Source organism: Rhipicephalus microplus, chromosome X, assembly GCF_043290135.1.
Source record: "Rhipicephalus microplus isolate Deutch F79 chromosome X, USDA_Rmic, whole genome shotgun sequence".
Taxonomy (NCBI): domain Eukaryota; kingdom Metazoa; phylum Arthropoda; class Arachnida; order Ixodida; family Ixodidae; genus Rhipicephalus; species Rhipicephalus microplus.
This window is the reverse complement of record NC_134710.1, coordinates 253,294,970-253,321,534: the sequence shown is the minus strand read 5'-3', so window position 1 is coordinate 253,321,534 and position 26,565 is coordinate 253,294,970.

Genomic DNA, 26,565 nt, shown 5'->3' with positions numbered 1-26,565 from the left:
CGAGAATATGTTTGCAACTAAACTACCAATTATATTATCACATCAAGGCCATTTATTCGCAAAGGTACGACCAGGAAAACCATTTCCTAAATTTTGGGGGCAAGATCTAGCTTCACCATTCTTGGTAAGGCGTTGCCACAGTTATCCGCTCTAAATTTTTAGGTGATAGCCTTTTGATGCCTGATGCTCAAGTCCATCCGGCTATCCGTCCCTCCGTCCGATCTCGAAGGTACCACTAGGAAAGACCATTTCCTAAATTTTAGGGGTAAGATCTAGGTTCATCTTTGTCGGGAAGGTGTTGCGACCGCTATCTGCTCTAAATTGTTAAGGTGATCGCCTTTGATGCCTGATGCTTACGTTCGTTTGGCGGTCCCTCCCTCCGTCCGTACAATGGCACCGTGCCACCTGTAGCCACTCCCCCTCGCATTCTCTCAGCAAACACGTTAGGGCACAGCATCTCGTGTCAGCGTTCAAGTGAGTCGAATTGACGGTTTAATGCGGCCAAATGGTTTACACGCACACGCGTCTCTGCCCTGCACACTCCCTCAGGTATCCCATGACTACCTGAGCAGGCCTATGGATGCCGGTTGCGTCGGTCACTCGCGCTTCGCTATTTTGACTGCGTTCCGATTCTAGCCAAGCATAGACAGTCAACGCCATAGAGTTTCTTAGATATTACCTAGAGAGGAATCTCGCTCTGTGAACGTGTACCCCATGGGAAATATGGGAAGTACAGGCTTCGGATTGAATCGGGTTAGCTATATAACTGTCTACGAACCTTTTTACGGTTTCACTTTCGTTCATCGCGCAGAGCGGGTAGTGGGGGTCGGTGCAAAGTGCTAAAGCAACGTCTTTGTTGTTCAAAGAAGATGAAGACCACAGCGTTGATGAACAATCAGCTGCTAGCTCACGAGCTGCTAGCTGCACTTCATGCCACGTGGTGCATTAATGTTTTTTCACGCTCGTAAGTTACTTTGTTAGCACAATATTCTTCAGTGAGCTCAAAATAAAAGCATTGTTTTTATTGCGCATTAGATGTAGCCCCATTAAAGTGAATATTACACAGCACTGCATGCCGCCAACATACTCGAGCTTGACTTGTGAAGCGAATTGATTAGAGCAATGAAATATGCAGGTACAACTACAGTGTACGCTAACTTCTACTGCGCTTCACCGGTGCCGTCCGAACGACGTTGTTCTTCACCAATTTTCACAATTTTGGCGTTTCGAAAACCGTACGCGTGAAATCGTTTCGATATCCTTGTTTCGATCGTGCTGATGAAAGCTGCACCAACCGGGTGGAGTGAACGGCACACTAGGGTAATGTCATGGCTGGGACACAAGCGCTACTTAATGGGAAAGTAAATGTTTGTACTCCGTTGAAGAACCAGCGCATGATGCTTACAAGGCAAGTAAGGATGACGGCGTTGTAAACTTGCAAACCATCGCTACGTTAAACATTCGGACCTGTGGAGCCGCGACGCTGCACTGTATACTTGCTCGGGGCCTACTACTTCGGCAATTCCGCCAGGCGGGCTCTGCACAAATTGTATCGGAGTGACGTTCAGTTCATACGTGAATTCTGCTTTGCGAAGATTTTTATAGCATGTACAAGGTACACAAAGCTTCGCTGATGCAGGTCAGTTAGGGGACAACCACCTTTCTCACTTCGGCAAAAATTGATGTAGTGAAAATGGAGTAGTTCTTATCATTTGGGAAACACTTTGGTTCATTTGACGATTGAGAGTTCATCTGGCGAACGCGGCACGGCGAGTACGTCCGTGCGTCCTGTCTTTTCCTATGCGAGTCCACAAGTTGATCAACTTCCCGCAGCCATCTTAGAATGCACGGTGGGCTACCTATAGGCCATGGGCATTGCGAATTTCCAGCGTGTGGCGCCGACCACAACGCCACAAAATGTACGTCGTCTGAAATGCTAACGGCAAGTCATTTATATACACCATACACCGTTGGGCAGTCCTCAAGGATTCTAAACTCCTGCGTGTTTTCGTTGCCATTGCTGAGATGGCACGGCAGGCTCGCCGTCGGCAAGGGTTACTGTATATGCTCCCTATTAAAGGTAGCTTATACAGTATTTCTAGCGTTGGGCGTGCTCTAAAGGTCGTTGCCTCCACGGAGCGTGATCTCGCCTACGCGGGCGCTAAAGAAACTCGTTCGGGAGAAGACGAAGTTCACGTCGCACGCTTTCAAGGCAGCGTTTACGGAAGGAGCACGCTGCTGACGCACGACGCAGTTAGGATTGTCACAGTTCTTTGGGCTTGTCCAATGTACAGATGTGCGCTCGTATTGTACCCTTTTTTTTCTGTCCAAAGAGCACAGGGCGTTACAGTTCTTAGTCTGTGCTCGCACTGTTTATTCGATATCAGTGCGTGCTTTCTGCTTGTGGCGTGCACTACAATTTCTAGCTGCTTGCAGCTCTTAAGGGGACCTTGCAGTTTGGTGCTGTTGCTGAAACAATACACATTGAACCTTCAACTACATCTGCAAAGACGCGTTTCACATTCGTGTTATACCGATTCTTATATAGTGGGGTCAGCCACGTTTTTATTTCTACTGCTCGATGCGTCATCCTTAACATCAACCCTCTTAGTAATCTTCCAGATTTCTGCTCTGTAGCTAAGCTCCCGTAATATGTAGCGGTTATACAGGGTGTCCCACATAATTTTAGCCAAGAATTTGAAAAAGAAAGGCGAATGGAAGGCGAAATGAACCAAACGCATACTAATCGCACTAACTTGTAGGTACTCAGGCTCTTTCTTATTTCTTACAATACTAATTCCATAATAATTCTTGATTACCTAAATTTTATGGGCATCCCGGAATCCCGAAACATAAACGCTGAGATGTAGAGCACTTGCAGAAACCACCGACTAAATTGTTTTCTGTATGATACGTCTCGAGCTGTTATTTTTTCTACGCTGTAATGAAAGCCCACTAATTGTGAAAAGAAGCCGTAAGACTGACCACGAGTGCACTGCTGTAGTGCTGCTATAGGCTTTCTTTACGACGCGGAAAAATTATCAGCGCGAGACGTATCGTACAGAAAACAATTTAGTCGGCGGTTTCAGAAGGTGCTCTACATCTCAGTTTTCATATTTTTGGTTAACAGCCTACAAATAAAAAATAGGTAATTAAGTATTAACAATTATTTAGTATGAAAAGAATTAAAAAAGAGCCTGAGCATCTACAGGATAGTGCGAGTAGTACGCGTTTGGTTCAGTTCGCCACTGAAGTGTCTTTCATTTTAAAATTTTGGCTTATTTATGTGTGCACCCTGTATACCTTTCTCTTGAGAGATAATCGCAACCTACTATGCATGATTTGAGAATGCTTGTCAAATGTGCTCCGTACTCCATTCTTTATTCTTCTAGTTACTTCAGTCGCATGGATTGGCTCCGCGGTTACTACCTGCCCTAAAAATACGTATGATTTTACAACCTCAAGTGCACTGCTACCTATATGAAAGCGCTGGTTGCTTCCGAGGTTATTGTACCTTACTTTCTTTTCTGAATTTTAAACAAATTATGCAATGAATGCTCGTAATTTCCTTTCTGAACTCGTCAATGGTACTATATTAGTCGTAGTGGTTCAAGGGCCCAACACTTCTGTGGAATAGTAAAATTTTCAGTGAATCATAGAAAAACCTCGAAGCCCGATTTTGGACTCTAGAACGTAGTGGCCGCACAGGTTTCTTGAGTGCTGAATAGAGGTGAGCTAAAAGCTGGCCTTGTAGAGTTAACCACGTTCACTTGTGGCTACTGTGGAGGAACGCTTAGCGCCCTTTCCAACCATATAAAAATTAACTTAACATCCCTATCTTTAACCTAAACAAATGCATTCACATTCACTTCTACTGAATTAGTTGTGCAAGACGAAATGGAAGTTACACCTTAGAAGTTTGTGAGAAGGCGGGTGTACGAAGCTCTCAACACGTCCTTGCAGCCACGTTCATGGACAAAGAGGCCGACTACTCATCGGTGGCCAGCTCGCAATTCAATGACGGAGGCTTTCCGGACAGTTTGAACTCCATAGACGGTGCTGCCAAGGATGGTCAGAAATCGTCGTCAACCGCTGTCTCAGATGCTCTGGAGGGTCATCGCTTCTCCTCAGAAGGAGCAGCCTGCAGCAAGTGCAGCAATGGAAGCGACAACTCCACCGGATGAGGTACAGGAGAATTTGAAGGAACCTTTTGGAAATTTCGTTAGCCCGTGAAGGTTGTGATTGGACGTGCGTACAGCGACAGGAACCTTTCTTGTGGCATCTTGCTGTGCTTCGATTGAGCGTTCGGAAAGCGGAAGAGTTTAGCTTTAGGTGACTTCAGTCTAAGAAGAGTAGACCTGCAAGGCCGCTTATCGAGACAAAGCCTCAATAAGCTAATCGAGCACAGACAATTTTCCGTAGTAATCATTTATGTAGGGATATTCTCTTTACGCAGACGTCACCCAAAAATTCACATACCTAATAGGTGTGGCTCTGGTGGTTTCACCTTGTCTATTTAGAAGCGGCCTTTTCACGGCCCCTTTCATCCAGAAAATGTTGATAATGTGCAGAACAGAGAACCAGAATAGAGACTTATTAAACAAGTATATCGGGTTAGTGGGTATCAATCCATGTTCACTCGTCTCGATCGTCCTTTCTTCCTATCCCTGTGTAGCTTAGCTTCACTTCCTACAAAAACAAAAAAGGGAGGGAGGAACAGATTGATGGACTTGCGTACTTTTTTGTTTACATATATGTTTTACGCAGCCCATCAGCCTCAGCATGACAGATCCGTTGATGAGCAACGAAGTACGGCATGACCAGTGGTGGTGGCGCATCCTGCAGCCCCCAACGCGTTCATTCTGTTCGCACAAGAAAACAGGCAATCGGTAGCTGCTGAAAACCCCAATTCTCGCGCAGTTTCTTTTTTACATGTCAAATTGTTCTCTTTCTTCATAAAAAACTTTCGACAAATATTTTCTTTCTACGTTAAAAAACACACCCACATAATGTGAGCGTTTAGCTTAGCGCAGTCACGAGTCTTATTTGGGAGTTGAATATGGAATTTCTATGTTAAGTGAGCCATTATTCAAAAAAAATAATTTTCTTCAATTGTTTGCTCAATTTTTAATGCGGAGATTTTCTTAGTCACACGATGTCACGCATCCTGCGTCAGCGGCAATCTCCACACCTTCAGTGTGCACGCTTGTGCCTCACACCTTGTGCCGCATGTTTGCGTCTCGTGTAAACTGTTTGCTCCTTCCGCCCCTCCCCCCCCCCCCCTTTCTCGCCTCGCAAGACGGACGCAGGCAGCGTCTGGTAGTAAAAACGACCGCTTGGCCTACACAACCGCTCATTGGCAACGCCGTATACATTCTAAAAAGTTTTCCAGAGGAACTGCGCAGTTACCCCGAAAAGGGATCTTTGTTCCAACAAAAGACGAAATGTGCGCAATAGATTGCACACACCACAACAAGAAGGGGCACTGCCCTGCTTGAGTACTAAAGCGCCCGTTTTTGGAGTAACTGCAGGAATGTTCGGGCTGTTTACTAACGACCCATCGGTGCCTACACACAAGCCTGTTTCCTTTCAGTAGGTGCTGTACCACAATGCGGTGTAGTTAGTAACGAAAAAAAATAGCATAATGGGGTGTTGGCAATAAAACAAAGCATAATGTGGTGTAGTAGTTAGTGTTGGCGCATGCTGAATGAGTGGTCGTGAGTTTGAATCCAGCGTGTTTGTGGCCAGTTTTCTGAAATTTATTTCTGATTGTATTCTTGTACATCAATCGTATACATCTTATCAAATACCTGCACGCACTTCGAAAGGCTGGCCAAGTCAAACAAAACATCATTTTTCTTCTGCCTTAAATAACTGTTGCTTCTTATAGAAGTAACCGCCTGAGCGTGGTTTCTTTTTTGCAGTTGTACTCCCTGTAAGGTCTGCCGTCACAGGCTAGGGGGGTGAGTCTTCTCCCGGCGTAAGAGCGCCTGTTCTGGTAAGAAGACCGCGGTCAGTCGCCGCTTTTAACAACCAGCTAGCTGGTCCCCTGCCAGTGGAGTGCCGGTGGGCGACGTGAGGACATCCGGTGTATCGACACCCATCCATTTGGATGAGAGTCCGCGGGACCATCGTGTTATCACGCAGTTCCCGGAACATCGTGTGGAGGCCGGTTCTTTCGTCTCTCTCTCCCGCTCCGAGAGGTCGAGGGCTTGACTAAGAGAGCCAGATGAGAGGATGGCCACAGGTGTTTTAGTCTGTCCCATAAATGGACTGAATTGTTTTGGTTGACCGTGAGGAGAATCGGGAGGGGCAACCGAGGGGATAAAAGCTGGCTCCCGACTCCTCGCGGGCGTTCTGGTCACAGCAAGCAGTGCTCGGCACTATTGGCTCTGCAGAGGTAACATGTAGCAGTTCCAACGATGAAGCCTTGTAAATTTGTACGTAAGTGTCTGTACATAAAGTCGAGTTGTTGCAACGTATTTGAAGGTGCTTGTGTCCATCCTTGTCAAGCAGCAGCAGCCACGACAAGACAAGCAGACACCATGCAACCAAACTTCCACTCCCTTCTGCAGCAACAGCAGCTGCGCAGCTGAGAGACCTCTGCTCTAGAGAACAGAGGGAGAACCTTCCACTCTCTTCTGCAGCAACAGAAGCTAGGCCACTGAGAGACCTTTGCTCTAGAGAACAGAGGGGGTGGTAGAAGATTTAGTGTTTGTTGATTCGCCGCATACTGGCCACGGCTCGAAAGGAACGCACGTTGACACGGTTTGCGAAGGCAGGCAAAGAATGACCTTTATTAACTGCAGTAGGGTGTTAATATAAGATCGTGGTAAGGGGAAAGGGAGAAGGGAACAGAGCAAATAAACTTCACACATGCGCAGTGGACATCCAGTCTGTGACACCGCAGCCGATACAACACTTCTCCCTCCTAAAAGTGAAAACGATCAACTAGCTTCCGTGTACGCGTTGAGCGTCGTAGTACTTGAGCTAAGTCCCTTGCGACTTCTGATTCGGTGGACTGACAGGCCGGAACTAATTGGAGGGCATGATCTGCGACTAAATTTGGGGTACCCGATCGTTCTTGCAGACTTGCATCAGGGTGCGGCACGGCTTCTTGTGGGCTGACTGGCGGCTCGTCCGTGCACACGTGTTCTGCCGGGACCGGTGATTGCACTTCCGTAGGCTGCAGGCGGACTTAATCAACATGCCGTCGGACAATCGTTCCAGACGTTTCTACGGTGACCATTCACGTCCCAGATGTACCTATCACCTGTCCTGGTATCCATTTATTTCCGGTACCGTAGTTGCGCACGTGCACACAGCTGTTTACAGGGGGCACGCGTTCCTGGCTTGCACGAGTGGCTCCCCCACCAGATTTTGGGAAACAGGTATCCAGGCGCGATCTGATCTGAGTCTAGAAGCATCTTGGATGGCAACTTCCCGCTTATGTTGGGTGTTCTTCTGTAGCTCAACAACAGCCGCATCAATCTGTGCTCCAATTTACCTCCCTTCATCTTTCGAAGGGAGGAAAATTTTCACCGTTCTTACGACTTGTTCAGCAGCCCCATTAGATTGTGGGTGGAAAGGGGCTGTCCTGACGTGCGATAACTTGTTTTGCTGTACGAATGTTGCAAATTCACGGCTGGTGAATTGCGTCCCGTTGTCGGAAACAATCGTTCTGGGCACGCCAAACCAGATGAATATGACCCGCAAACAGTTTAGTGTAGCCGTCGTGGTGGCTTGTTTGAGATGGATTGCTTCTATCCACTTTGTATGGGAATCAGTTATCACCAGAACCATCTTGCCTTCTATTGGTCCGGCAAAATCCACGTGAATGTGTGACCACTTCTCCAGCGTTTGTGGCCAGCTTGCTGGTGGTGCAATTGGCGGCATGGGTATATTAACGATGCAGTTCTTGCATGTCGCTGACAGTCTCTCGATTTCTCTGTCCAGGCCCGGCCACCAAAACAATGATCACGTGATAGACTTCATCGCTGACGATCCTTGGCGATTTTCATGCCGGAGCTCCAGTAAACGTTTCCGTGCCCCAGTGGGTACAAAATCTCGGTGGCCCCAATGAACTATCTCGCGCGCGAAGGACAACTCCAGCCGGCGGTTAAAAAATGCCGCCATGTCCGGCTCTATACTCTTAGATCTTCTGGACCAACCATGCAGTACGTAATGCTTGATGCGTGCGAGCGCCGAGTCGCGGTATGTCAGGTGTTGTAGTTCGCGCGTCGTTACTGTGCCTTCATCAAGGCTTTCCAAACAGAAGACATACTCTTGTGGTTCGACAGCGCGACAGGAAATTCGTAGTGGAAACCTGGTGAGGGCGTCCGAATTCAGCAACTGCCTTCCGGGAGAGTACTGAAGCTTGTAGCAATAACCGCCGAGATAAACTGCCCAGCGCTGGATGCGGGACGCTGCCATAACAGGCGTTGGGTGGTCGGCTCTGAGCAGTCCCGCGAGTGGTTGGTGGTCCGTAACTAGCGTGAATTCAAGGCCGAAGAGGTAGTCCCGGAACTTCATGACGCCAAACACGAGTGTCAGCGCCTCGCGCTCAAGTTGCGAGTAATTTCATTTGGCTTTCGTAAGAGTCCTTGAACGAAATCCGATTGGTCGATGAGCACTGCTTTCTGTGTGGAACAACACTGCACCAATGCCATGCTGTGATGCGTCACATTCCAATTTCAGTTCTTTCAACGGGTCAAAGTGAGCAAGTACTTCTGCGTCCATCAGACATTGTTTGGCCTTGACGAATGCCGTTTCCTGTGGGTGCTTCCCCTCGCACCGTGCGTTTTTTTCTAGCAAGTGATACAACGGCGATAACGTTGTTGACATATTTGGTAAGAATCTGGAATAGAATGGCAACGTGCCGACAAACGAACGCAACTCGCTCACATTGCAAGGACTCGGTGCCTTCACGATAGCTTCCATGTTCCTTTCGGTGAGGTGCAGGCCATGTCTATCTATCCGATGTCCCAGATAAGCTACGGACGGTTGGCTGAAGCAGCATTTCTCATACCTCAGCTTTACGCCGTATTCCCGGAAGCGATGCAACACTGCTTTCAGCCGAGCTCCGTTGTCTGCCACCTTTTCAGACACAAGCACGTCGTCCAAGTACGCTTGCACTCCAGGAAGACCGGCCAGCATGGTATCCATTTTCCTCTGAAATATAGCCGGAGCCGAGGAAATACCGAACGGCAGCCTGTTGTAACAGAAGAGTCCCAGATGCGTGCTAATCACGCACAGCTTTCGTGCACCTTCGTCTAATGGCACCTGGTTCTATGCATCTTTCAGGTCTAGCGTACTGAACAATTCCCCACCGCCTAATGACGCAAACATGTCCTGGATCACTGGTAGCGGATATTGCTCCGTTTAACACGCTTGGTTCAACGTGGTTTTAAAATCTCCGCAAATACGAACTGTGCCGTCCTTCTTAAGCACGGGCACTATAAGAGTCGCCCAGTCCGAATGTTTCACGGATGATATAATGCCCACGGACACCAGCCTTTCCAACTCCTTCGCCACTTTGTCAAGGAGGGAATACGGAAGTGATCTCGCTTTGCAAAACTTGGGAACAGCACCCTCTTTCAGCATCAAGCTGGCTGGGGGCCCCTTGATCAGTCCCAGTTCCTCCGAAAAGACGTATGGGTATTCAGCACCATTGTTATCGTGGCTGATGGCTTGCACTGTGCTTGGTGCCACCCCTTTTTCCACTTGCAGTACTGAAACTCCAGCCTTGTCCAGCATGTTTATGAGGTCTCGTCCACACAGCCTTGGTCCAACGCAGTCTAGTACTACGAGCTTACATTCAACCACCACACCTTGGTACGTAATCATCAGTTGAAGTTCACCTAGTACTGGTAGTTTTCCTGCGTAGCCCAAAAGGCTAAGCTGTGAAGGTTCCAATTTTGGCCAGTGCTTACAATGTTCTTCGAAAAGCTTCCGGGCTGTGACACACACCGGAGATCTTGTGTCTACCTCCATTGTCAGCTCCACACCGGCCCAACTGAATGCGTGCCACATCGGCAGCTCGAGCCTGTTTTTTTTTCGTTCTGACAGCAACGTCCAGATATGAGCATTCTCATAGTAATCTTCCGACGCTGCTTCTTGCACTGCTAATGCTTTCCCGTGCAGCTCAGGCACAGCGCGTTCTGCTCCCTGCCTCGGCGGCTGGGACACATTCTTTGCGATATGCCCACGTTGACCACATTGATAACAACGCGCCGTGATCCAGCTGCAGCTGTTAGCATCGTGTTTAAAACTTCCACATCTTCCGCAATCCCAGCCTCCTGCGTTTTCAGCACTTTCTCTGAGATTTGTTCGTCGACGTGCCTGCATTTTTAACAGCGGTGTTGCTTCGGCTGAAATGCTTTCCGCATCGTCTTCCGCGGCTTCGGCAGATATTACTATCGCTTCAGCTTCTTCCAGCGTTAGCTTTTCCCGCGCTAGCAGTTGTTTTCGTACCGCACTTGAGCGCACACCGCAAACAATCCTGTCCCGGATCATTCTATCAAGGAAGCTGCCAAAGTTGCACTTGTCTGCAATGCGGTGGGTCTCGATGAGAAAAGCGTGAACCGACTCCCCCCTCCAGTTGGGAGCGGCTGAAAAACTTGTAGCTCCCCTCATTTTCGTTGCGTTTAGGGTCATATTACTCATTGAACGTTTCGGTAACGTCGTCGTAAGTCAAGGAATTTGGCTTCCGAGGAGCTACTCTTCCGGCAAAAACTTGAATGGTCTGCGTGCTCAGCGCAGCCACAAGAAGTGCTCTTTTCTTGCTTGACTCAGTAATGCCGTTTGCTTCGAAGTACGCTTCTGCTTTAATCAAGTACGGGTTCTACTTATCTGTGCTCTCGTCAAAGGTCGGAAGCATCTGGGAAGCCATGGACGTCGTTGGCACGGCTGCCTGCAAGGTCTGAGTGCCCGGGTCTTCCTTGACTTCGTGGGTTACGATGTGACTCGTCGCCACTGTTGAGTCGCCGCGGCCTACTGGCCACGGCTCGAAAGAAATGCACGTTGACACGGTTTGCGAAGGCAGGCAAAGAATGACCTTTATTAACTGCAGTAGGGCGGTAATATAAGATCGTGGTAAGGGGAAAGGGAGAAGAGAACAGAGCAAAGAAACTTCACGCATGCGCAGTGGACATTAAGTCTGTGACACCACGGCCGATACAACAGTGTTACTCTCCCTAAATGGTGCAATCGGTGTGGCAGGTTAGTTGCTGCTCCAAAAAAGAAACCTTGATACATCTTCTTAGAGTGTTTTCATGCACTGGGTCGCACATCAGCGTCCCCCCACTCGTCGAAAGCAACGCTTCTCTTTCTACAAATAAATAGGAATAATAAAGAAGGAATAATAATTATTCCCAAACCATACTCGAATATGCAATATTCATGCAATACTTCAACCACTCTTAAACGTATTTGCTCTATTCAGCCACGTAAGAAGATGTGGGTGGCATTTTTTATTGCTGTTACACTTCACTTTCAACAACGCTGAATGTTGTAGTTACCAATTACGTGGGTAATAACGCTACAAAGCTCGAACCTGCGCGGCTGTTACGGCTGAAGCATAGAGACGAACGTAGAACAGTAGCAAGTATTTTATTGCTACATCGTGCCGCAAGTACAACAATACAAAAGAAGTGAAGATGGGTGGGAAGCCTAGACATGCCAGCTTTAAACTGATCTCTGTCGGGTCACATAATTATTGGGCAGCTTAGTTGGTCGCTTTGAAAACAACATACGTGACAGCGGCAACTTTGTATTCACTGAGCATTTGCTTTATTTTGGCTTAACACCTCGTATATACTTAGGCGCAGTACTCGCGTATCAGAACATCACATTTAGGGTTAAGGAATGCCCTTACTTTTCATTTCCATCATATGCCATTCATTTCACATTGCCATAATTTCGACGCCAACACCTAAATCACAGCTGAAATTACATTTGGAGGCCACGTTTGTAGTGAGGCAACGGGTTGCTCGAGCGTTCACGCATGGCACGGAATCGCTAAGCTAAAACCATTGATTTCACGTCGCAGTGCTTGGGCACTGCATACTCGCTTTCAAATTACTTTTTTGGCATTGTATTGGACAACAACAGATTCAGCGGTGCACTGAAGAGAAACACTTAATCAGTTTGAGTTGATAAATCATACTGCGAGACCGCTAACGTCATTATTTTATCATCAGAGATTAGCTAATAGCAGTGAAAACTAAGGTCAACGTTTCATTTTTTATCGAAGCGCGAATTTCTCCACGTCTAATCATAAACTTCAAAAGATTTTCTTGGCGCCTTTGGTTATACAAAATTTTGTCAAACTTGGTTTCAAGATTTGTGATCACCTTGAAGGACAACATATTTCATTTTCACAGATTAAGATATATAGATAGGCTCTTGTCGGCGCCGTCGAAACATGTGAAATCACGGCGAATGCTGCGCTAAACATATAGACGGAAACTTCATGTCATTTGAATTCATAGGCAAGCGAACTCGCTCATAAGTCAACTCAGTCCAACTCACTTAGACTCGGATCTAGCCGTGAGTCTGAGTTTGAGTGAATCCGGGGGACAAATATTGTCGTGAGTCTGAGTCAAAAGGAGTCCAGTTGAAGAAAAATTTTGTGAGTGTGAGTCTGAGTGAGTTCGGCTTGGGAAAATTTTTGTAAAAGCGAGTCCGAGTAAGAGCAAAGCGCAATATACACTTCTAGAGTGAGTGTGAGAGAGTTCCACTTTCTTTTGCTGACTTGAAGTCTTATCTAGTGATATCTAGCATTACTATGAGCGTTATTTGGATTCACGTTTAAGCTCACGTCCACCTACCGATATTCCAAATTCATGTCCTTCATGCGCCTTTTCAGGATTTGTTGACCAGAGGAGTGAAGTACGTACGGAAGTTCCTGATCTCCCCCACGGACAGATGCAGAGACATTATTGATAAATATATATGACGCTGTTATCTCTTGCAAAAATTGACCTTACTGGTTTGCAAGCACTATGACTTCGTTTTCGAAGATACAATGCCAAACGGCGCCTACAAAAGCACCGATATCCCGGTATATATTTTAAATGCGAATCATTCCATGGTGTACTGCAGGCACATTTAGAGTCTATCTACGTATCCATCTGCGTATCCACGTAGGTCAGGGTGCTCTCGTGATCACAGTTTTTACTTGGGGTGGACCAAAACGTGTATGAAAGGGTAAGGTGGTTTGTTGAACATGACCCACTGGTCGTAAATTGAATTATGTCACAACCCAACTGTTTATGTGCAGCTGCTCTCTCGCGTTCACCTCCTTAACTGGAGTGGACCGAAATTAGAGTGCGAGGAGAAAATGTTTGACGATTAGTACTCTCTGTGGATAACCTGAATAATGAAAAAATTCTGTCACGCGTGACGTGAAACTCTTTTGTGCAGGCACGTGTGCCACGTGTTCGTATACCACTGGTCGTTGCATGCGGGTTTTTGCGCTACAAGTGCTTCAGAGTTTATATCTCTTGAGCAATTGTGAGGACCGACAAATCTGATTAAAATGCGAGAGCGTTAAGGAAAACCGAAAGCGGCAGCGTTGACTCGACAAGCACAATGAATAAATGTTATAGTCTCTGCTTGAAGCTAACCTAAGCATTCTACGTGGAAATCGTTATTCTACCCCAGAGCCATACTATGTCTCGGAACTGCATTGAAAAACAACCCTATGCAGGCGTCATGTAAGCAAAACGTAAAATGTGAATTGGAGTTGCAATGCTGACCATCTTAACATTACTAATTCTAATATAACAGGAGTCACGTCGGGTTAGCATTAATTCTAGTTGAGCACCGTCCACTGAAGTGATCTTCGCACACACAAATGCTAAATTACAGCTTAACGCTTCTGGTGTTAGTAATACCCATGTGGCTCTTAATAACGTTGCTCAATTCTAAACTGGTTACAAGTGCGAGCCTTAAAAGTACATGTCCGTGTGTATAATGTTTGTACATATGTTTTGTGTCATTCGGTAACATTTATCTTGCTCTACGAAAAAAAAACTACACCAGTCACCTACTATCCACATCAGAAAGATTCCCACGGTATCTGTTGCGGTTTAGCTGCTGTGTTTTATTTTTCTGGCGTAGTGTTGATTAACTGGTGCAGTCGTTCACCTTCGGCTCGCATAGGAATGGTATCTTCAGCACGGCCGTTCTCATTTGTGCGATCCCTACCCTCTTCAGCGAGACCCCTCAGTTGCGTTCATGGTGGGAAAGAATTTCCCCTTGCCGGCGCCTTTTTATTGGCTGGTCTAAGGTTAGGCTGGTGCATGAGAGCGTGCCTAGCGGCGAAACTCTGGGACACCTTTGATGAATAATTGATGAAGGATTGGTGGGGCCCTCTGTCGGCCTAGTGGCTGAATTTGGCGGTGGTTTCGCTTGGAAACGCATGACTACGTTTACATGACTTCCGCCCGCAGTCTACAGACTGTATTACAAAGGGCTTTCAGTGCGTACATGTTGATGCATACGCCCGAAAACAGCTGAGTTTGAACATACAATCTTTCATTGCCTAATTATTTCACACCGCAATGTACAAATAAGAAAACACTGACTTAGCAGCTCATGACAATGGCACCCGAATTTTCATAATAATATGGTCTATAAGCATGTCTATTCTAAACACTGGGGCCACCACTTTGTGCATGCAATAGTAATATGGACGAAGTTTGCTTGCTGCAGGATACAGTTACATTCGATTTGCGAGCAAAATCATGCCTATATAACGCAACCCAAATCTGCCTCCCATGTGCGTTGCAGCGTGTGCACCTAGCACCTGTAGGTGTAAAGTACGACCCATTCTATGTCTAGATCTGATGTCAATGCAAAGGCCAGCCCGCTCCGAACCACGAGCACACGCTGCAGATAGATTTCGTGTTACACCATCACTTACCAACAGGGGCGTGGGCAGAATGTTTTAGCGAAGGCTGTTATGAGATCACAACACGGGTCACGTGGAGCACCGTAGCTTTCCGCCGCCGCCACGGGTGTCCGTAATCACTATCGCACGAAATAAAAAAAAACACAGTAGATGAAAAGCACTCAAAACAAGGTAGAATATGAACCCTGGTTCTCTACGTACCAGCTAAGGGAAGCTATTCTAGTGGTGTCCAATCCTTGGTCATGTCAAATTCGGCCTCCAGTGATTGGCTGGAGAGCGCCGCCTGTTTCTGGTCTCTCTTCTGCAACGTCATTTTGACGCCACGCAGCTTTAAGAAATCTCGAAAGAAATGAGCGACGGAATGCGTTTCACCACCATGAATGCAACCACCAGGTATCGGCAATTCAAGGCACATTTCTGAGGCTGTGCATCGACTGTAATCGCGTTAGGACTGGAATTGGGATTAACGCGGCCGCCCGCCTGACTCTTCTGAAACGAAGAGACGCTACACTACATCCTGTGCGACTGTCCATTGTATGACATCTAGAGACTGTCACTGGCGTCCGTTTTCTCGCGCATCGACAACAGCCAGATGTCTGTGGACACTATTCTGTCAAGTGCCCAAGAGAAGACATTGCAACAGAAGGCGACAAAACCTCTGTTGAAATTCCTACGCGAAACGGACTTGAACAAGCGGCTGTAACTGCAATGACACACACCGCGAAAGACAAGACTGAACAATGACTGAGTGTGCGTGCGTGTGCGGCCGAATGTGCTGTGTTTATCTCTCTTCCCTCTCTGCTCTCTATCTTTCATCTCTTCCATCCCCCTCTCATGCGCAGGGTTGCAAACCCGCTGCCATAGGCTGGTTAGCCTCCCTGCCGTTCTTTTTCTTCTATTTTCGTTTCTTCCTTGATACGCATTCCCTTCATCACTCTTGAAACACCTCAGCACGTTTTTACGCATGTGAAGACTTGTCAAGGTTGTCTAAGAGTCCTGGTACTATACATTTTGTCCACCTAGTTCTTTTTTTTTTACACTGCGAATGTGCCGAAAGGATCGGTGCGCCGTCGTGGTTAAGCTTGCCGTGACGTCGTAACTCTCCGTTTATTGTTTTTTCCCTAAACAAACGGGCTCTGGTGATTTCCACATGTCGAAGGCTGGTACACCACGAGAATAGCTCCCCAGTTATCTACCACTGAGCCGCGCGGGGCTTGTAACGCAGTTGCAAACTTGCCTTAGGCATGTTGATGTAGGGTGATGAAATGCGTCATTATGAGTACCGAAGCGTTTTAAAACAGCAACGAAATCTATCTATCTATCTATCTATCTATCTATCTATCTATCTATCTATCTATCTATCTATCTATCTATGTGTCTGTCTGTCTGTCTATCTATCTGTCTGTCTATCTGTCTAGCTATCTATCTATCTATCTACCCTCAAGTTGAACCATGAAAATGAAAGGCGATCACAAAGTGTAGAACGAAGAGCGAAAATCGTGTCACCCTGTGAAAGGCGTCTTTTGAAATTTGTGCTTCTTGTTCTCGCCAGTATATTACTGCCCACCGTCATCTGGGATTTTCAGCAATGACAGCAGTACTGTACCATACACGCTAAGGATATTACCGTTCCGTGTTAAATCATACCACTATCAGAAAATTTTATATAATTGTGCGCTAGTTGCTTTCTGCACAAACTGTAACATGATAGAATGATTACAGTGAAAAATACACGTACGGCGGATTTAAATAGTGACAATCTGGCTACGAACTTAAGTTACATATTCACGGCAAACTGACCCTACTATGATTTCCCCTAAGAGTTATAAAGCTTTTGGTGGGTGAGTGTGTGAAGCTATGGGCTAATAAAATTCATTAAAGATAACGCTGTTGAAGGACTTCCTCGCAAAGCAAGTGTTGCTTTATAAAATAACAGCCACAACCTCTCTCCGTTGGACAGAAGCAATATTTTCCAGCGGTAAGACTCGTTCCCACCTACGTCTAGCACCGGTCGCGCGATAAAGTTGATCGAAACGCGACTGGTTGAACTAGTCGCAAGCGACCGCTTTGCTCACAAGGTGACTGTTTTGGGTAACCCGCTCGCTGCCACATTTTTCAGTCGGACGGTGTAAGTTGCGAAACTGTAAGCCAATCGCATGTTTAGGAGCATTTCGTCAGATTACTTTCTGGGGCACTGGCAATGCGAGCTACACAGAGGTAGGAAGGCTATATGCGAGAAGTCGCGTATTCAGTGTGACGACAACGGATGTAGGTCACACTAGGGCGTGAATGGGGGCCTTGCACCGCTTTTCGTCGACAGTCGCAAATGGTCGCTGGTGTGAACAATCCTTTACGGCCGTGTCGCATAACTGAAAATCCCGCGGATTTTGTAACGGTGATCTGAAGGGCTTCAGCGCCACACTAATCCTTGATTTATTGATATGTGGCGTTTAACGTCCCAAAACCACCGTATGATTATGAGGGACGCCGTAGTGGAGGGCTCCGGAAATTTCGACCACCTTTGGTTCTTTAACCTGCACCCAAATCTGAGCACACGGGCCTACAACATTTCCGGCTCCATCGGAAATGCAGCCGCCACAGCCGGTATTCGTAGCCGCGACGTGCGGGTCAGCAGCCGAGTACATTAGCCACTTGACCACCGCAGCGGGGCGCCACGCTAATCCTTAAGGGCACTTTGAATGCATGTTGTACGAGGCTTCGGTGACGTGAATTACTGAAACCGCGTATAGTGATGTAGCCTGCGTTTGTCAATGCGCAGACTACACCTACAACCCGCACGAGGCACGACGACGCAAGGAGCAGGCACGCATAGCCAAAGCGATTGTCGGCAAAGCAGAAACCTTCGAAAGACCAGGAGTCGGAAGCACCGATCATGTCTTCATTCCAGGGTCTAAGTACCCCGGAATTCTAGCACCTACCGCCGCCTCCGCAGTCGCCTCGTCCACTGCCAATCCGGCTCAGGCGACGAGCCACCGGTGCTACTCAAACCAGCACTCAGCCTGACGGCCTGACCGCGCCAACGGGCAGGACGAGGGCTTCCGTACCAGCCACCGCATCGGCTCGATTGGCTGCACGCCCATACTACGTAAATGCGTGTATTAAGACAATAAACATTGCACCTCTTTAGACATATACAGACCTGTGAACAGCACTTGAATGTTCGTGCTGGCTCATTACCTCGGAATCAAAGGCGGCGTTTTTAAGGGGAAAAAGAATCAAGAGGGGAGTGGTTACAGCACGGCCTTCGCGCAATATATGATCGCTAAAGACAATGTCATTGTTCGGACCGATATGTATATAACAAAGTCAACACTGTTGTTGCAGCCGCGGATAACTAATGTCAATCTACCCTAGCTAACAGTAAGCAACATAGAATTATGTCAGTAATTGGAGAACAAACACGGTGGAATAATTGGGTCAAAATTATCATTATCTCATAAGAACCATGGGGGAGAAAACATTCCTCATCTTGTTGTTATCGTTGTTGTTGTTATTATTGTTGTTGTTGTTGTAGCAGCAGCAGCAAAAGTAGTGGTAGAAGGAGACACTTCATCCAGCCTTTCCCTCAGAACAGGCCGTAGCATCGCGTCACTAAATTTAATAATTCAAGTGGCTTCTAAGTTTTTAAGTTACGAGAAATTTGCGTAACCTAAAGAACTAAATAAACCACATTCATTTGTTCCTCTTGTAGCTGGAAAAGGTGGCACAGTGCGTAAATCGGAAAATGTGAAGCGGAATTGTCAGAGCTTCCCGTTCCTAAGTGTTCCCGTTCCTAAGTGCAGTTGTAAGTTGGCTTTGATGGTGATATTCCCAGCATCAAGATTTGCTTGAAACCAGTATTGCGAAAAATTTATCTTTGAGACGACTGCATACAGCACGTCAAGTTGGATTCTCCATAGTAAATACCGTAAGTGTGGTATGGAAGCCTGATTGCAGCTACGCTTGGCAGCGTTTTCTTTGGCCTCCGCTTTCGTGCACACTTCGCTTTATTGTGAACGTGAAAGCCCACCGCAACCAGAACCATGAACACATGCATGATGCATGCGCCAACAGCAACCACCCTAGTGTTTCCGTGCTTTTCTCTGTTTGTTCCTGGCCATAGGCTTGCGTATGAGAGAGAGGAGAGGGGAGGAGCTTACTACAGAAGAGAGCGCCAAACCGTCCCATACCTTTACACTGTCAGCCTTGTCTCCGCTCTTGTGCAAGGTTTGAAAATGTAGGTTTACACAAGGAAGCGTTTTAATGTGATAGCAATATATGGACACTCTCGGCTGGGTTTTGCCGCCGGCGTCAGCGTCGATGTCATGCACCATGTTGCAAATTGTGTAGAGGACGAGGAGCGACATTATCGTCATCGTGGATTAAGGCAGTGCATTCGGAATAAAGAAGAGGTTGATGGGTGGGCTTCGCCATGCGCACGGCGGCCCGTCCTTTTCTTTACATTTTGATGCCCAAACCCAGGAGGAAAAACTACGGAGGTGAGACGGAGCGGAATTCACCTATTTCAACCGCAGTCTTAGTCTCGAGGACTTTTTGAAGCCGCCGTTGGTTGAAGTGGACGTGCGAAGCCAAATCATTCTCGAGAACCAGATCAAGGAGCATGACACCTTGACATTGCTTGAGACTTCGTGCTGCGAAGCTGTTGTGACGGACACCACGTTGACTGCGACTTCACCTAGTGACGTGACCGGCCAGTAATTTCTCACGTTTTCGACACAGGACTGGATACTGGAGGTCGTGCTTGCAAGGCGGAATGAAGGGCGCAAGGCCGTCACAGAAGCCATCGCCAACATTGAACGTCTAATACACGTCGAGCGTTCATCAGTAAGTTACGATATATTGATCGAATTTCGATTGAGCATTAGAAGCGTCTTAAACAAATCGACAAGGAAGTAGAAGACGCAGTTTATATCGATTGCTTGGAAACTGAGACGGGCGAAGCAGAGCTTTATGAACACCAGATCATTCTATCCAAGGTCAGAGTGGAGTATAAGATCACGGACGTGTTAAATGCTCGGCAAGCTCACTTGAAGGCCATGGGGCAAATGATTTGGACAGAACTACAAGCAGACATGCACTCTTCGTCTGTGGCTCCACCATCTTGCCTCTGCTTCATCAGCAGCAATTTTCTGCTACGGAAGCTAGAAGACTGGGACTCAGGATGAACTTCTGAACGCGCTGCAAGCCGGAAAGTCACCGATTTTACCACTTAACGAGCATTGAAGCACGCACAGAACCGCTACTTTCAAAGAACTGGCCCACGCCGTTAGAACTCCTGTAAGCGTACACTACGAATGAAGCAAAGGACACGGCATTCACAATTCACAACTCATGTGCATATCGTGGAGGGACAAAGTTCTGCTAATAAAAAGCGGGAAACCATTGAAGTTCTAAACAGGCATTCAAGGGATATCAAGAGTGGGTGCAAGCCAAGGCTAGCAGATTCAGATGTTGCACAGTCTTCCCGTTGTTGCACCGTTGGAAAACCGTTGGAGTTGCACCGTTGGAAAACAAGGTGCAAGAGCAAACTCGGATTGTTCCGCGTGAATTGACTTGAGCCTCAAGCTATTTGTGACGAACATTGTGTGCTTAGTATTTACAGAAACTGATATTGTTCATCATGAGGCCACACTGGTGGGCATGGGGGATGTTGCAAATTGTGTAGAGGACGAGGAGCGACATTGTCATCATTGGGGATGTCACAGCCATGGCGAACTCTGGCCACCTTTGCAAGAAGCGCGGCTCAATCAGATCTGGTGTCACCCGAGCCCTGTCATATCTAACGGACCTCATGCAGCAACCGGATCCTTACGCCTCTCAGATTAACAGCCACATGTTTGGCCTCAAAGACAAGAAGGCAGTACTGTCGAAGCTCGATGACATCATCCTTGTGACCACAGATGAAGGAATTCTCGACCAAGAAGTAGAAACAGCGCAGGAGTACGAGAAAATTCTTTACGCGGTGTCGCGCGCCAAGCTCTGGCTTCAAGAACGTGAGAGGATGGCCAGAACACAGGCTCAATCAACTGAGCTCGGGCCCCGCAACCACAAATCTCTGAACTCCGCCGACGCAGCAGGCCAGCTGAGAAAGCACCGTCAGCATTCAGTTCAACTACCGAGGATACAGATACCAACTTTCGATGGTAGTCTACGTGAATGGCAGCCTTTTTGCGACCATTTCGACGCTACCATCCACAAGAATAACGAGCTGACACGCATCAAAAAATTTAAGTACCTCCTCACCTACTTCACCGGGAGCGCGAAGCGAGCTGTCGAAGGCATTCGTCTAGCAGAGCAAAATTACGAACTTGCAATCAACACTCTCATGGATCGCTTAGTGCGCCAGGATGTGCTGGTGAACGAGCATGTTTATAATCTCCTTGCGCTAAGCCCTGTGAAAAGCTCGTCAAACGTTCGAGAACTTCGTCTGCTACACGATAGTGTGCAGTTCCGCGTTAATGCCTTGGAAGGCCTCGGAGTTGCGCCCGACCAGTATACTGTGGTCTTAACCCGTGTCCTAATGCAATGTTGGACGGAGGATCTCGCCATTACGTACAAACAGAAATACAAAGAATCGAACTGCGCCTCCAGCATCGCCGAAACGCCAGAAGACGAAACGCGGCTAGCCAAGGCTTCACTAACGTGTATCCGCATTCAAGTGGAAATCTGGGCGGTTGGCAGGTTACAGTCTCGTCATGTGCCGCAAGACGAAGCCAGAACTCACATATCCGAAGAAAAGCATGGCACAAAAATCATACCGTCAGCGTCCGCCCTAACGGGGTCTACCTTGCTTGTTCAACTGGCGTGCCCACTCTGCCACAGCAAGGATCACAAGATTACTCCTTGCCATGCCAACCTATCAGCTGAAGAGAAGCGGGCAAGGCTACAGTACACCAACTGTTGCTTCTGCAGTGGAACACGAAACCACATCGCTATAATGTTAAGGAAATCATTCAATCTTGGGTGCAGTACCTGCCAGCGACGTCAGCCAACTATCCTCTGCGAGTTATCACGCCCAGCTGAAGATCCGCACCCAAAGAAGGATCCCTAGCATTTTCTCAATCGCTCCCATTAACCGCGCGAGCAGTCACTACCACCTGGATTCACGTTGAGTCCACTCACGTATTGTTAGAGACAGGTTGAATTTGGGCAGAGTCCGGAGACGACCGACTCCTCGTGCGGGTACTGCTGGGCAGTGGCCGTGAGCGCATCTACATTCGTGCAGACCTGGCCATGATGCTTCAGTGCTCCGTCGTGAGAAAAGAAGAGCTCTCCCTTGTCACTTCTGGAGAATCCAAGTCACGAAGGCGACTCTGCACCGAGCGTGTCTACGTGCGGCTTCGAAGCCAGTTCAACGATTCAGCGATTGATTTAGACGCGTTAGCGATTCCTGAAATTTAGTCTGTCACAAGCCCACCACTCGACCCCAGCATTTAGCACCGGCTTGACGAACAGGGGTGAAACGAAGCTGACTGCTTTCCGCCAAATACGTGACAACCTGACGTGATCAGTGTTATAGGATCCAACGCCCATTAGAAGGTCACTGCTGGCAAAATCGACCGCGTAACTGCAACGCTAACAACGATGGAGACAATGTTTAGATAGATGGTACAGGAAATCTTGTCTCACAGCATCCAGCACCTGTCTAGCACACTATTCGTCTTGAGCCACAATCCTTCTGCAACGCACACAGACACATATTCGATGTTGCGTCTTGATGCCATCAGGAGCAATAAAGTGCCTTAACGAACCTCAAACAAGCACCCCAATCTGTCTGTATGCGAGCAAGGTATCTCTTCAGGAAAGAAGTGCCGTCAGCCTGACTACGCGGTTGCTGGCGGCAGGAGCTTGGAAGACGCGGAACAACCGAACAAGCACGTCGATGCTCGTTACTGCCGTGTGCGTAGACTTCGTCAGTGCCAGCGTGTCCATGATGCCATACCTTAACAACTCGTCTCAGATCAGCCACTTTTTGGTTGACCACTTCGACAGGCATCGCGTCTTCGTAATTCTGCATGCCAAGCACGTCAGCATAATGCACGTCGAGAACACCGTCCGTCTCATCAGCATCGGTTTCGGAAACAGCAAGGGGTGCGACAGCCATGAAGTGACGGCCGTAGTGCAAAGGCACTCCCGGTAGCAAAGCAAGTGCATTTCACCACTAACTACATCCTCGGTGGGGACGATTCTCCTTGGCCCCCATGAGATGATGTTGAATAATGATCCGGATCGGAGCAACTTGGAGTGGTCCAGACTTCATTGAAACGTGCGAGTCATCTTGGCCACCCTGAGAGGATGTTGCAGAGCATTCTCTTGGTGCGGGCCAGACTATCGAAGAGAATGAAGTGGGGACAAGGACGCAAAAAAATGGACAGCTTGGGCTCCATGACGAATAAACGGGTCGTCTCCGCCTAACGTCTCCGGACCAGTTATTTGTTACACACCGTATATATATATATATACGTAACTATGCGTATGAAAACGCAAGAAAGAAAGAAATCCATAAATAACTCAGGCGCACGAAATCGAACGTGGCACCTCCACCTGAGGCGTTAACCACTGAGTCACCGAGGGGTATCTCCTTCAACCATCAAACCACAAGCAATTTATATCTACCACTTACCGCTGCTAGTGCGCATCTCGGGGGGGGGGGGGTCTATCAGTGTTTCAGCATTATCAGGAAGATGGCGCGTTAAGCGCGCCGCGACTTTCACCTCCCACGCGTATTTGTCCCGCTGAGAGGAATCAGTCGACGATCCTTCGCGCGGCCTTATCTTCCGGTGTTTCAGCATTATCAGCAAGATGGCGGAATGCGCGTGCGGTGGCTTTCATCTCTCACGCGTACTTTGGGCCGCTGAGAGGAGGGGAGTGGATTATCTCTCGCGTGCTCTTATCTCCCGGTGGAGAGGATAATACCTCTAGGCTGGCGTAAGGCTTGCTCTGGAATAAGTCTGCTGTAGTTATGGGGCGCACAAAGGTCGCTGAAACCGTTGTACGGCCTCCATTTTCGAAAAGGGCACCTTTTTCAGAGACGGTGAAGTAACAACTGAGATGTTTATTTGCGTTCATGTGTGCCTGTGAGTATGTTTTGTGCGTCATTTGTGCGTGAAAAACACGAGGCATGTTTCGATCTGCTCGCCATTCTGCGCGACCTTCCACTTTCTTGCTATCGCGTTTATTGCTTCACCTGTGCGCCAAGGCTGTGACTTATTTTTTTTAGGTTACTGATGGTCGGGTACCACTGTCGTTGTTTACTCAGAGCTCTCAACTTTTCATTTTTATCCCCCGAGTACGGGGGCCGAATAGAGACCATTGCTGGAATCACGTCTTTGCTTCAATTAAATAATGTAGCCAAGCCTTAAATTTAGTAATGGGTTTCCCTCTCTGGGCCTTCGAGAGGGGCGTTTCCGAAAAGGACACCGCTCACGCTGAGAGTCCGTGCCTTGTTGGGACGGTCGCCATTACGTGTTATCACTGACTGCCGGCTAATCAAAGTCTTAACAAATTGGTCGATAGTGCTCTGCGCCTATTGGATGCCCATGGAGCTTTGATCTCGTACCCTGCCAACTACCATGCCTCAAGACCTACCCCGGGGAACCAATGGCGCAAACCCGACAAACAGCCCATTTGCATTGCCTGTGGTTAAGCTGGTCACATGCCACGTTATTGCCAAAGCGTGGAGCCACCTCCTGCTTTGCCACCTGTCGTTGGCCAGCTCAGCCGTCTCTTCCAGGACTCGCACCCGTTTATGCCACTACCGTGTCGCCCAGTTCCGTCTCCTCGTAGGTCTACTTCTCCACGACGTAGATTCCCGTCACCCACGCGGCTGAGGTCGTCCTCTCAAGACCAGGCAAACTATTCATCGCGGTTCGTGAGGCAATGGCTTTCACACTATTAAACTGATGAAGACATCAGAGGAATCCTTTGAATGTCATTGACGTGTTTGTGGACTGTGTTCGCGCATTGGTCCATATCGACACTGAAGCTCTTGCAGCAGCTTGGTGCTCTGTGTTGAAGCAGCTGGCTGCTCTGCAGGTCGGCTTGGTTACGTGACGCGAGCATCAACGCCGCGGCGTTCGTTCTCCTTGAGCCATACTACTACAACGTTGTGCTTCCAACTCTGCTGTGGCACCGGCCTCTCCTAGTTCTGCGGAAATCGTGCGAATTCTACAGGGCCCTACTTCCACTTCATGTGCAGCGACGATCCCTGCACTAATAGAGAGTGCGCTCACTCGCGCTGTACCTGTCAGCGTCCCAGCTGGCCGTGCTTTTGAGGCGCCTGCTCCTGTCATGTGCCGTGCAGTTGAGCATGCTCGGTCTCAACACGCCTAAACTTGGGGTACTTTTAGTGCGAGGATGGCACTTCCGGTCGCGTCTGCTGATGGTGACCATACTTTAGCTTCATCAGGTGTCCATGCTTCGGTTGTGCCTGCTCCTTTCGTCTTGCCTGCAGCTGCTTCCACGCCGGCTGGGCTTTCTTCAGTGAGTGGTTGTCTCCGGGATGCTGTTCCTGTTCTCGGTTCATCGAGGATGTATCCACCGAGCGTGCCGGGTGGCATTCCGGAGGCGGTCTCTGTTCTGCGTGCGGCAGACGTGTTTCCGCCACTCACATCTGCGCCGCTTGTGCCCGTTCCTGCTCTGCGCACGGCGCCTGCGTTGGGGGAACTGAGCCGTGTTCTGCACGAGCATCATCGCGTCCGTGCTGCGGTTCGTACTATGCCAAAATTACCCTGGAAGGAAAGCATATGGGTCGATTCGTTCACACTACAAGACTGCTGTGAGCGGCCACAGTGCTCGTCATGCAAATGACATCAATACAGGCATCGACGCCATACAGTCCAACAAGACTAACTATTCGGACATTCCCTCACGGGCGAGGGGTAGATAGCCTGGTGTGCGACGTGTGCCTTGCCTTCCTGTGTTTTCTGTGCAATTCTTTACGTGTTATGGGGTCCATTTGCTTACTGCGTATACCGTACATTTTTGTTCTATTATGTATTTGTCTTTGCCTCATATACTGTTGTATTTCCGGTATGCATGCTGCACCCATGTTCATTCTCATTAGGCAATGTGTTAGACAGTAGGATCCCGAGTGTTCTTCAATTCAAGGGGGGCTGATGTGGAGTCGGAGTTTTAGTACTGGTTTTAGAACAGGTTCGCTGGCCCCTAAGGGGCGTTGTACGTATGTATATGTAGTGATGCTTGTGTATATAAAAAGAGTTCCTGCTTGGCTACTGGCTGCTGCATTCTTCTTGACGGCCGGCACTTCGGCGCCGTGGTCTGAGTTCTCTGTGTGTCACGTCTGACACACGATACTACACTAATGCTCCCGTGTTTCCGACACAAATGCACTCCTTTTGCCCTTCGGCCATGGTTGCAGTAGAAATGCGTTGCTGGTACTTTTCGCGACCGTGCACGTCAATAAAAAAACACCGCTATTTTTGTCACCCACGCATTCCCGTTACCGTTCATTGTTATGTTGGTTTGAGGTAATGTCTCGGTAGAGTGGAACCTATCGACGACGACGACATACAAGTGCTAGACGTACCCAATGACTCGCACTGTCACAGTTCCTATACCATCAATGCTATTTCCTCGTCAGACCCATCATCTTCTGATGGATTTGG